This window comes from Clarias gariepinus, chromosome 18 (assembly GCF_024256425.1).
Source record: "Clarias gariepinus isolate MV-2021 ecotype Netherlands chromosome 18, CGAR_prim_01v2, whole genome shotgun sequence".
Taxonomy (NCBI): Eukaryota; Metazoa; Chordata; class Actinopteri; order Siluriformes; family Clariidae; genus Clarias; species Clarias gariepinus.
In genome coordinates, this window is record NC_071117.1 from 29,682,159 (window position 1) to 29,692,300 (window position 10,142).

General features: G+C 43.6%; 1 long non-coding RNA gene across 1 annotated transcript; it reads left to right on the forward strand.

Moving 5' to 3' along the window:
- The first annotated feature begins 2,673 nt into the window (after window positions 1–2,673).
- Window positions 2,674–3,971, forward strand: LOC128506398 (uncharacterized). Its single transcript, XR_008355706.1, has 3 exons — window positions 2,674–2,720; window positions 3,443–3,559; window positions 3,746–3,971. It is a non-coding gene; the product is annotated as an uncharacterized LOC128506398 (long non-coding RNA).
- The last annotated feature ends 6,171 nt before the right edge of the window (window positions 3,972–10,142 follow it).

Below are 10,142 nucleotides of genomic sequence, written 5' to 3' on the forward strand. Positions count from 1 at the left end.
TTTGGGATGCTCATCCTCCCCCCCTCTCGGGCACCCCTGGGGGTATTTTCCTAATGAATTCGTAGTAGCTAGATTGGTGTCCTCCTCTCGGTGGACACAGAATGGGTTGCCAGCCCACTCTGCCCTGGTTGCTGTCTCTCCAAGCTGTCACTGTCTCTCCAGTAGTCACCACACTATTCATGGTTGTCATCCAGTCTTTCCTGGCTGTCACTGATGTCTCAGGGTGTACACTATGTAAATACATCTGCTGATGCATCTGGACACATCTTCAGTGATGTTCCTGGAATCATTGGGTGTTTCGGGTCTTTCAACATCATACACCCTCAACCAGGTGACCCAGCCAGGGTTGATCAGACCCTAGCTTGTGTCCAGATGGCTAACTAGCTACCATGACTCCATGGTTGGCCTCTCTTAAGCCACAGCCATCTTGAGGCCCTCTCTGCCGCTTCGGTGGTACTGCGGATAGCTCTTCTCTTTCGCTCTCCAATGATGCCTAAACTACTTAGAGCTCGGGCTAAGGAACGGGCCGCAAAACCTCTGCATCCTACCTCCACTGGAAGGCACCTTGCTCTCCACCCAGCCTGCTGACAGTCACTGACCAGTCCCGCGTACCTGGATAGCTTCCTTTCAAAGGCTTCCTCCAAGCGGTCTTCCCATGGGACTGTAAGCTCCAACAGCACAGCTTGCTTAGTAGCCTCAGACACAAGTACAATGTCTGGTCGAAGGGTGGTAACAGCAATGTGGCTGGGGAACTTCAGCTGTCGTTCAAGGTCCACCAAAAGCTGCCAATCCCTAGCTGAGGTCAGGATCCCTACTGGAGGATCCCTACTCTAAACTCAGTACCTGGTGATTTATTTATTCATTGCAATATGAAACCAATCATGCAAATGTTACCACCATCACATTTTTTTTTTTCGCCCATTTCATTAATACCTGAATCCCTATCAGGGTTCAATGTCAGCACTCATAAAAAGGAGGTGAGACAGGAAAAATGATAAATGCTAAACATCACCTTTAGCATTTGCCGCAAACAACATTAGACTCTGAGCCTTAAATTCTGATGTTACACTTGTGATTTTGTTACTCTGGACTTTGGACCGTGAATAAAGCTCCCCACACTGCTTTTATAATGTGGCAGGAGCACAAGATTCATGAATTCACCCTTAATTTAAAATAATTTGTTTAATTTAATTCACCACCGTGTTGAATCTGGTGGCCCTGCAGGTTCACACACCTGCACAAGGGGATGCTGCATCTGTAGGGAGCCTTCAGAGTGAGCAGGGAGAGAATTTTTTTTAGCACAGGTTTGTTTGGCACACACACACACACACACACACACACACAAAATCTTATTGCACAAATTTGTAAAATAACAGAGTTAAAATGTGCCACATTAGTCCTTATCCTTCTCATCCTAAAACACCTTTTATCGCACATGTGCACTAAATCACACACACAAACGAACACACACACCTGATCTAAATAGAAGCATGTTAATTACATCAGGTTCTGTATAGAATCATGCACTGACTGCTGAGTGTCCTTTATGTGCTTGGTCCAACGGGTTTACATTCTCCCAAAATGCCCATAGTGTGTGTGTGTGTGTGTGCGTGTGTGTGTGTGTGTGTGTGTGTGTGTGTGTGAGTGTGTGTGTGCCCTGCGATGGATTGGCACCCTGTCCAGGGTGTACCCCACCTTGTGCCCAAAGTCTCATGAGATAGGCTCCTGCCCTGAATACAGGATACAGCGGTACAGACAATGAGTGAGTGAGAGTGAATGTATTTTTTCATTATCATGTCTCATATTTTGATATTGATATTTTCATATTCTCATACTTAAACTATAACTAAAGGTTTGGACAAAGTCCTCCTTACTTCATTACTAATTGTATAAAGTAAAGTCAAACTGCTTACTTGAACGCCTAATAATTTGGCATGATATCAGTTTGATAACGTCATTCACACTTGATAACACAGCATGTGTTCTTCACTCGACCTTGAATTTGACTGTTTCGGACTGTTTCATGTAGAGTTTCATAGCAGTGAATCTGTGCCAGTAGATGTGACTCTCAGAACCAAAATGTCCAGATAATATCATAAAAAGCTTTTTCCATCAGTCATCAGATGTACAGGGTCTTTTGAAGTTGTAGTCACCATTCCCTTTGTTAGTTAGTTTTATATCTTATGTTGGCTACATTTGGAATATGAAAGTTATCATAGTTACACTTGTTACAGATGGTTTTGTTTTTACTGTAGACATTTAGTCTCTACATTATAACAAAAGGGAGTGATTCTTATGGAAAGATAGAATAACATTGTGTAGCAGACTGCAAGAAACCACATGATTAACTGTAACAGCGTGATTTGTTTTGTACCTCAGTGTGAAATCATGTATCCTTTAGTTGATTGATGTCTGAAAGTCTGTAGTGACTGTGAAAACCAGGAGGGCTGGAACTCACACACTAGATGGATTTAAAGAAGAGACAATAATGTAATGGGATCAGAACTGATAGACAGGTGAAGCTCAGAGACTCCTTTTCCCTTCACTACACTCGCAAACACTAAGGGTAAGTTCTTGGACAATCTCATCTCATTCGATTTTTAGTTGTTGTTGTTGTTGTGGTATGTTTGTTTTTTTTAATATCAAATCTTTCTTATTCTGTAGAATAAAGATGAAGATTCTGTTCCTATCTCTGGTTTTTGCTGTGATGCTGATGAGCGGTGAGTGTAGACTGGGTTTCAGATCAAATGAAAATAAAATTTTATACATGCATATTTCAAATAAAAACGACCTGTAGTGAACAATCAGAGGACGAGGCTGACTCCAATCTGTTCTGTTTATTTGGGACACGTTATGGTCAATGTGAAGTAAAAGCACATAGATGATTTCTTCAGCACTGTCACCTCTCACATGTACATAAAGAATCTAAATCTGTATCCTGACTTCTGTAAAGGTGCTGTATTTGATTGTGTATAGACACTACCAGCCAAAAGTTTGTACACTCCCTCTAACTCCATAGTCTTTCCTGATTTAAAAAATTATATATTCCTACAATTATGTGTTCTTTCAAATGTCTCAATAAAATGCACATTTCTTTTTTCCACTTTCACTCGAGCTAGTACTTATTTCAACTGAGACTTAAAACTAAACCAGTTCACCTCACTGGTCCACAGACTGGTTTAGTAATATTCCTAATAATTTTACACAAACCAGAAAAAAATGCATTACAATGTCTGTGAGTTTAAAGTACACTATACATTCACAGTATTATAATGAGCTGAGGTTTATTTGGTAACGTAATGTGAGTGATTTAAACACATACATGATTTGATTTAATGGATTAAGTGGTCGGTGAATGAATGAATGCATAACAAACAAGTTTTTTTTAGAAGTACTTTATATATAAAGTTTATATTTGTTGTTCTTCTGCACTCTGTTGCAGGTTCTGCTCTGCAATGCAACTGGTGTATCCCATATGTGCGTGAAAAATGTAACCCCGTTCCTGTAGCGTGCAATGCCGGCGAAGTCTGTGGCCATTATGAAGTTCGTTCTTATCACCGTATGTTTTATCTTATGGTTATTTATCAGTAATTTAACACAACGGTACAGCTGATCTTAAGGCAGCACATTTTATTATTTTACATGACATCAACATTTAACACACACACACACACACACACCTGATCTAAATGAAAGCATGCTAATCACACCAGGATCACAGCTGGATGCTCTTTATGTCCTACAGCTGTAGCTGTACTCGTGAGGAAACGATGCATGCCACCCAAGAAATGCCACGAAAGTTTTATCTACAACGTCAAGTGCTGTCAGACGGACTTCTGCAATTAGGAGAGAACCATGGACAAGTCTGACCTAAAGGAAGATCATCTCACTCTACACTTTTGTTGATTTTGTTTTTAAATCATGTATTCAGCAACAGCAGGAGGATATTTAATTAGTTTTGTCTGAGCATCTTTTTCATCAAATCATGTGGTGAAAAAAATTATTCTTAATAAACTCATTTCAGCATCTATTTCAGTTTTGAAAGTGTAATCAGAATCAGAATCAGGTTTTATTTGCCAAATATGTTGACACACACAAGGAATGTGGTTCTGGCTGTTTGTATCTTTTAGAGTAAAGACCAACATACTGTACAAAAACACTATACACAGTAATTACACAACATTCAATAACTTTACAAATTAAATAAGGTGGGGGAATCCTGAGTATGTGCAGTAGAGTGTACAAAAAGGGCAAGTAGCCCTGTGTGCATCATATGTACTATACTGGGAAGTGCAAAAAAGCACGTATTAGTGATGTAATGTGCATGTAGAACACACACAACATACAGTACGATACTGGATGTTCAATGTGTGGGAATAACAATGATTTACAGATGTTTGTAAGATCCAGTTTAATTGTTTATGAGGGTGATTGCTTGCAGAAAGAAACTGTTCCTGTGTCTGACAGTTTTGTTGTTCAGGGTTCTGTAGTGCTTCCCCAAAGGGAGGAGGTGAAAGAGGTTGTGTCCTGGTGTGACGGGTCTGTAGAGATTTGTTCTGCCCATTTCCTGGTTCTTGTAGTGGAGTCATGGAGAGAGGGCAGGGGAGCTTCAATGATTTATTCTGCAGTTTTTACTCTTTTCTGCAGTCTGTTCCTGTCCTGTTTTGTTGCTGCTCCAAACCAGACTGGAGTTTTTTTTTTTTTTTTACAGGAATTTCAAGGCTGTGCAGCTGGAACACAGAAGCAGATGTACTCTTTTGTTTGAAGAATGTACTAAACATCCACCCTAAAGCTGCTCACGACCCACCAGTCCAGATCCACTGTTTTATGTTGTGTATAACATCAGCTGGTATAAACGTGTTAGATCAGGAATCAAACCCCGTCACTGCGGTGTGTACTCGGCGTCAACACCAGGAGTTAGTCTACTACTGTTAGACGACTTCACTTAAACCTCTCCTCTCTTAAACTCCTCGGAGAGAGGACTACCTGGGTGAAAACGTCAAAAGTATAATAAATTTGATTGATTGCTTAAAGGTCAGAGGTCATGTCAAAGGTCATGTCAAAGGTGATATTATTTATATTACGATTACTATATTTAATTTTTGACAGCTAAAGGTCAAAGGTGTCATAAGGAAAAGTCATTAAGAGTAGTTGTGTCTTTCCTGTGAAAGTTTACACATGTGTTAGTCATTCAGAAAATTGTTGTCTCTTTTCCTGTAAAAGTAAATGTTTCCCATCTGGGGGGTATACAAAACATCAAACTAGTTTTGACAGCTAAAGGTCAAAGGTGACATATGGAATGGCCAATAAGGGTAGTTGAGTCCTTTCCCGTAAAAGAAAAAGTTTTTAACTTCTTTTCCACCTGAGATATAAAAACGTCAAACTAATTTTCACAATTTAAGTCAACACATGTTTAAGTCATTAAGAAAATTGGTGTCTCCTTTACAGCAAACTTAATTAAACAGATTAACGCATTAATGTTAACACACAATCTAATGTTTCCTAAACTTTCTTTAAAAGCATAACACAAAATTTAATTTATGTTAGGATAAACTACACCACTAAGTTAATGATGGTAAGGGAATGAGAATAATCATAGATCACTGTTACTGAAACAGCAAATTCTTATGCATTAATAACACATTAATCATTTCCATATTCCTTCAGCTTAAATATTACACAATCAATACAAATTAACAAAAAAAAATCATTTTACCTGGTTTGCTCGTTCCTGTAACTGTTGTAATAAAGATATATATTTTATAAAATTAACTTTTTGGAAAAGCGTGTGTGGGTGTGATCTACTGTACAGTACCCCCCACCGACAGCCAATCTAAACATGTTCTAAATGTAGAGAGCTGGTCAACTCGGCACCCATTCAAGTCAAGGCCTTCACTTTCACCAAGTCTCCAAAGAACATCATTTCCTCTTTTTCTAAACAGTAAGAAGAAACACTTCTCCCTGTTTAATGATATTCAAGTTATTTTACAATAAGAACCTAATTTGACTTCTATCTTCTGTTGACTTATTAAAATAGCTGTAAATTTACATGTACTTTTTACTTTTAACTAATTGTTAAATTCATATATTTATTAATTACAGAGTAAGATTGCTTGTAGGGTATTGTTACAAATTAACACAAACTTACTAGGTAATTTATTTTGTCTCATAGATGTGTGTAGTGAAATAAAACTTGTTGATTGGTTACTGTGAGGGTGTTTTCCAGGTTTACTGATCTTTTAGAAAATGAAATTGTTGTAATTTCCGACGACGAGGTTGAAATTACAGCGCATACCTCTTCATTACAAAGACCCATAGCAACTGTGAGACCTATACGTGAGTTACAAATAAAAGAATAAATATTCAATACTATAATGTCTTTTTTTCTTTTGCATATTTATATTTTTCATTTATTGCCTATTTAGAAATTGTACTAGAAGAGGAAGTCGATGACCGAGTAGAGCCAATTAACCCTACCCCGTATCCAGTATTTCCAAACAACACAGGTATGAATTTGTCATGTCGAGATATTGGACAGACGCAGATGCAGGGTTGCAGGAAACCAATATTTATTTATTTAAACAAAAGAACTTAACTAAATCAACAAACAAACTAAGGCTCAGCCCGATCTGTCGCAGCTTCCCCCACTGGGTCTGCAGGCGGGCCGTGACTCTTCACAGTCCTTAACTACCTCTTTACTCCTGGAGGAGGGGGACAGAGTCGTCAGCATGGGCACAGTCGAGAACATGAAAAAACACTAGTGCACAACGGTGAACAGACAAAGGGCTACGGGCTCGGCTGGTATATATAGAGACACACAGGGGTAAACACAGGTGAACTTGGTCTTGTGCTAATACAGATACCGGGGGACAAGTACACATGTAGACACACTAGGGGGTGACAAAGCTACGGCTAGTAATCCGGAGACCCAGATCTTTTTCCCCCGGACCGAGGTGGTACCGATGTTACAGTACCCCCCCCCCCCCAGGACCGGCTTTCCGAGGGGGGTGCGGGCGCTCACTCCGATTGACCGGAGGGAGTCGGGACCCACCGGCCTGATGGAAATGCCGGCGGGCGGGTCGGCCCGGTGGTCGCGGTGCCGGGCGATCCGGCCGAGCTAGATGGAAATCTGTGATGAGTTCCTTACTCACAATGTCTCGGGCCGGGACCCAGCTCCGTTCCTCCGGACCATACCCCTCCCAGTCCACCAAATACTGGAGGGAGCCCGCTCTTCTCCGGGAGTCTAGTAACTCTCTTACTCTGAATGCGGGGGCGCCCGCTATTTCCACAGCCCCGGGGATCGAAGGCTCTGCGACACCTCCGTCCAGGGGTCCCCGAACCACCGGCCTGAGAAGGGAAATGTGAAAAACAGGGTGAATTTTCATATGCCTTGGGAGTTGTAACTTAAATGTGACAGGGTTTATTTGTGTGAGAATGGGGAATGGACCAATGTATCTGGGAGTGAGTTTCTTACATGGGAGGTTAAGGTGAAGGTCCCGTGTCGAGAGCCATACTCGATCCCCTACCTGGAGCGGCGGACTTTCCCTTCGCCGTCTATCGGCAAATTTTTTGAATCTGCGAACTGCTTGGGAGATCTTGGTGTGCGCTTCCTCCCATACTTTTTCCGCTCTTTGAAACCACTGATCCACCACGGGGATATCGGTGGGAGTGGCATCCCAGGGACAGAGCGGCGGCTGATGCCCTAGCACACACTGAAACGGCGTCATGCCGGTCGCGGAGTGACGTAGTGAATTCTGCGCATATTCCGCCCAGATTAAACAGTCTGCCCATTCATGCTGTCGACTACTGCAGTATGCTCGGAGGAACCTTCCAAGTTCCTGGACAGTCCGCTCTGCTTGCCCATTAGACTCGGGGTGATAACCTGACGTTAGGCTAACAGTGGTTCCCAATTTCTGGAAAAAAGCTTTCCAGACCTTTGCGATGAATTGGGGACCACGATCAGAAACAATATCCTCCGGGATACCGTAGTAACGAAACACTGTCTCGAATAGGGTTTCTGCCACCTGGAGGGTTGATGGGAGAGAGCTAAACGGAAGAAAACGACTTCCTTTAGAAAAGCGATCCACCACTACGAGAATTGTCGTGTACCCTTTTGACACCGGCAGATCCGTCACAAAGTCCACTGCAATGTGGGACCACGGTCTGTGCGGCGTGGGCAGGGGCATTAATTTTCCAACTGGCAACCAGCGGGGACTCTTGGTTGCGGCGCAGACTGTACAAGACGAAACTACTGTTTTCACGGTTTCCCGCAGTTTTGGCCACCAGAACTTTGGTTCCAGCAGGTGGATGGTGCGTGACACGCCGGGGTGGCCAGATGATAGACTGGTGTGTGCCTCGATCGTCACTCGTTCTCGTAATGGCTCCGGAACGTATGTTCGATTCGGAGGACAGCCCTGAGGCACGGGATGGGACCGTGTCATTTGGGCTATCTCCGAGTCGATGTCCCATACGATCGGGGCCACCACGAGTGTCGCGGGCAGAATGGTTTCTGGATCGGGGTTTCGATCCGGCGTCGGATAATAGCGGGATAACGCGTCCGCTTTCTTATTACGTGAGCCGGGGCGATAAGTAATAATAAATTGGAAACGCGTGAAAAACAGCGCCCATCGGGCTTGGCGAGAGTTTAGTCTCCTTGCTTGTTGAATGTACTCGAGGTTACGATGGTCAGTGAGTACAGTAAAGGGGTGTTTAGCTCCCTCCAACCAATGCCGCCACTCCTCTAACGCCGCTTTTACTGCTAGCAGTTCACGATTACCAATATCATAATTGCGTTCGGCTGGATTTAGTTTTCGTGAAAAAAAAGCACAGGGGTGGAGTTTTTCTGGGTTGCCGTGGCGTTGTGACAGCACCGCTCCCAGTCCCACCTCCGACGCATCGACCTCTACTAAGAAGGGCTTATCTGGGTCGGGTAGCTTTAATATAGGCGCAGAAGTGAAAGCTGTTTTGAGCCGCTGGAAGGCTGCGCGTGCCTCCAGCGGGAATTCGCGCAGCCGCTGTGGTTTCCCCTTTAACAAGCTTGTGAGAGGTGCTGCCACCGTGCTATAGCCCCGAATAAATCGCCGATAGAAGTTGGCAAACCCAAGAAAACTCTGTAGCGCCTTAACTGACTTGGGTTCCGGCCATTGTTGCACCGCCTGGACCTTGGCTGCCTCCATCGCGACCCCCTGTGGTCCTATGCGATAGCCTAGAAATGCAATCTCCCTTTGATGGAAATCACATTTCTCTGCCTTCGCATAGAGCCCGTGTTTGCGCAGCTGACGAAGGACGGCTGTTACATGACGGACGTGCTCGGCATATGACCGCGAGTACACCAAGATATCATCTAAGTATACTATGACATAACGGTTTAACATATGTCGAAACACGTCATTCATGAACCCCTGAAACACCGCAGGTGCGTTTACCAGTCCATATGCCATTACATTGTATTGGTAATGCCCAGATGTCGTGCTAAACGCAGTCTTCCATTCATCACCCTTACGAACACGAACGAGATTGTAAGCGCTGCGGAGGTCGAGTTTTGTAAAGATAGAGGCGCCGCGGAGCTGGTCGATAGCGGCCGGTACCAGGGGCAGTGGGTGCTTGTACTTTACTGTTATTGTATTTAGACCACGATAATCAATACATGGCCTAAGTCCCCCCCCTTTCTTTTCAATAAAAAAAAATCCGGCCGAAGCTGGAGACGTGGACCTGCTGATGAGCCCCTGCTGGAGAGCCTCACTCACGTATTCCTCCATGGCACGGGTTTCCACCACGGACAATGGATAAATGCGCGAGCAAGGTGGTGCTTTCCCCGGCAGGAGCTCAATCGCGCAGTCCCACGGACGGTGGGGGGGAAGTCGTGCTGCGGCTCTAACACTAAATACATCTTGAAATGTTTGGTACTCCGATGGCACAGTGACCGATATTTGGGCGCTTGGACTTTCTATGGTTGTTGTTTGGACCGTCAAAGCTGATGGTGTACATAATTTAGCGCATTTAGGAGCCCAGGATGTGATGCGTGATTGAGCCCAATCAAAATTAGGATTATGATAACTGAGCCAGGGGAGGCCCAGCACGACGGACTGGTCCACCTGAGGTAGCACGAAAAATTTTAGCTCCTCGGTATGACCGGGGAAAGT